This window comes from Scardinius erythrophthalmus, assembly GCF_964197995.2.
Source record: "Scardinius erythrophthalmus genome assembly, chromosome: 9".
NCBI classification, from domain to species: domain Eukaryota; kingdom Metazoa; phylum Chordata; class Actinopteri; order Cypriniformes; family Leuciscidae; genus Scardinius; species Scardinius erythrophthalmus.
In genome coordinates, this window is record NC_138229.1 from 497,501 (window position 1) to 500,000 (window position 2,500).

A 2,500-nucleotide genomic window follows, 5' to 3' on the forward strand; every position below is an offset into this window, starting at 1 on the left:
TCTGTCGTGTCTGAGGAGAGTTCCCAGTCAAGTCTTGCTTTATTGGAGTCACAATCCTCTCTTGATCGACAGTATTGATCAAGATCTGGTTCTTTCTCCCGTGTTTGAGGTGATTTCAGTGCTGAGCGTTTATTAAATTACCGTTGAAGTGTTTGAAAGCGGCGCGCGTGCGCGTGATCGACTGTTATCCTGAGGAGATGTGATGATGATTGACATTATTATGATGTTTGTGATCATATTTCAGGATTCTGTGGTGTTTGAGTGTTTTAGTAAGTGTTGTTGTTCACTGCATCACAATAAGAGTCCCGGGCTGCTCTTCCTCCTCCGCTCGCGCTTCCTCCTCTTCCTCATCTTAAAGCGGAACGCACTAATTTATCGATTGTGCACTTTAATTCAGTTACCGAAAATATAAGCAGTTTGACTTTTGAGTTTATGAGTTTATGACAGTGAAATGAGACCATCAAAGTTTTGTGTTTGATGCGTCTGTACATGTTGACAGCTGTGGGTCACGTGACTTTATTAAATATCTTCATGAACTCTTAGAGGACCGACAGTGTGCAGAAGTCTTTATTTTGGAAATGCATTAAGGTACGCTAGGCTGTATAAAGTTTATTTATACTGTTTATTATATCAATTTACACATTTTCAAAGTGGTTTACATAAAAATTTGGCTTGTGCTGGGCAACGATTAATCAGATCCGAAATAAAAGTTTGTGAGACGGTGACCCGATCCGAGTACTGAGTGAGTGAGTGAGTGTATGAGAGTGTGACTATAAGTATGCGAGTGTGTGTAAGTTAGTGTGAGTATGCGTGTGTGTGTGTGTAAGTTAGTGTGAGAGTGAGAGTGTGTGCATGTGTGTAAGTTAGTGTGAGAGTGTGTGTGTGTGTGTGTAAGTTAGTGTATGTAAGTTTGTGTGAGTATGAGTGTGTGAGTATGCAAGTGTGTGTGTGTAAGTTAGTGTGGGACTGTGGCCAATCAGAATTTAGTAGCGCTGTGCCGAACCAATCATTGTGGGAACAGAGCCGGTGAAGGAAACTCAAAACAGGGGCTGAGCTCAGCTGACGACAGTGTTACCTACAGCACTTGTGAATTAGCAAGCGGTACACATGTGGATGTCTGGGCTGCAGGAGCCGACCGGGCAGCGGAGAACATTAATGTTCCGTCTGATGAAAAATTTACCGAGAACTCCAGCGTTATACCATAAGAGGGAAAAAAAAACAAAGAGATTTAAACATTGCTGCCTCGTTGCTGCTGCCAGTGCTAGCTTTAGCAACCAGAAATCGGCGCATACTCGACTCGTCACTCGGTGCAAATTACAAGAGAAAGCGATAGAGAGATATGGAGGGAATGAGAACACGCTTACAGAAAGAGTAACCAAATAATTTCAGTGACTGACGGCGAAGGAAACTCAAAACAGGGGCTGAGCTCAGCTGACGACAGTGTGTCTGCGTGCTCCGCTCTGCAGTGACTGACTGAGACGTGAAGCTCAGCAGGTTCACCACAAGCCGGTGAAGCGACTGGCCACGCCCTCCCTATGCATCTACCAATCAGTAGCAACTTTGAATGAGGGATAGAGAGCAGAGAGCGCTCACTCTGACCATTTTTCTTGAAATATTTTTTAAAGGGTAACTAAACCCCTGGTCAGAGCCTGACTCCACCCACTGGCAATATTTGAAAAATGCTGGAAAAGTAGGCAGAGCCCAGTGGAGAGGGGGCGTGCATCTGAGACGTATCTCTCTGTAGGCAAGGGCGTGGTTAGCTGGTACTCTCTGACGTCAGAGTGTACCACAACTTCCAATAGGAAAATTCAACTGCAGTAGCCACTGTTCAACCTGAAGAGGGCAGCACTCAGACGTTTTTACACCATATTTTGTTAAATTAAAACTCTTTAAACACAAATGTCAAAAAAATTACTTGAATCAGTGAACCGCACTAATAAAGCCCCATTCTTACAGAGCATTAACTATAAAAAGTTGGTTTAGGGTTTAGTTACCCTTTAAATTTGGGATCTTTGCATGCCATCACGTTTGGGGGGGCAGTCACGGCATTTGGGGGGGCATTGCCCCTCCTTGCCCATGCCTATATCCGGCCCTGGTGGGTATGAGTATGTAAGTTAGTGTGAGTATGCGTGTGTGTGTGTGTGTGTAAGTTAATGTGAGAGTGAGAGTGTGTGCATGTGTGTAAGTTAGTGTGAGAGTGTGTGTGTGTGTGTGTATGCAAGTGTATGTAAGTTTGTGTGAGTATGAGTGTGTGAGTATGCAAGTGTGTGTGTAAGTTAGTATGAGAGTGTGTGTGCGCAAGTATGCGAGTGTCTGTGAGTATGCAAGTCTCTGTGAGTGTGTGCGTGTATGCGAGTGTGTGTGTGTGTGTATGCGAGTGTGTCTGTGTGAGTATGTGAGTGTGCAAGTGTGTCTTTGTGTGTGAGTATGCGAGTGTGTGTGAGTATGCGAGTGTGTGTGAGTATGCGAGTGTGTGCGAGTATGCGAGTGTGTGTGAGTA

General features: G+C 44.5%; 1 protein-coding gene across 3 annotated transcripts in view; it reads left to right on the forward strand.

The window, feature by feature from the left end:
- The window catches only part of LOC308696582 (transcriptional repressor p66-alpha), a 28,068-nt gene that overhangs the window by 601 nt on the left and 24,967 nt on the right, over nt 1-2,500 (forward strand). The window lies entirely within an intron of this gene.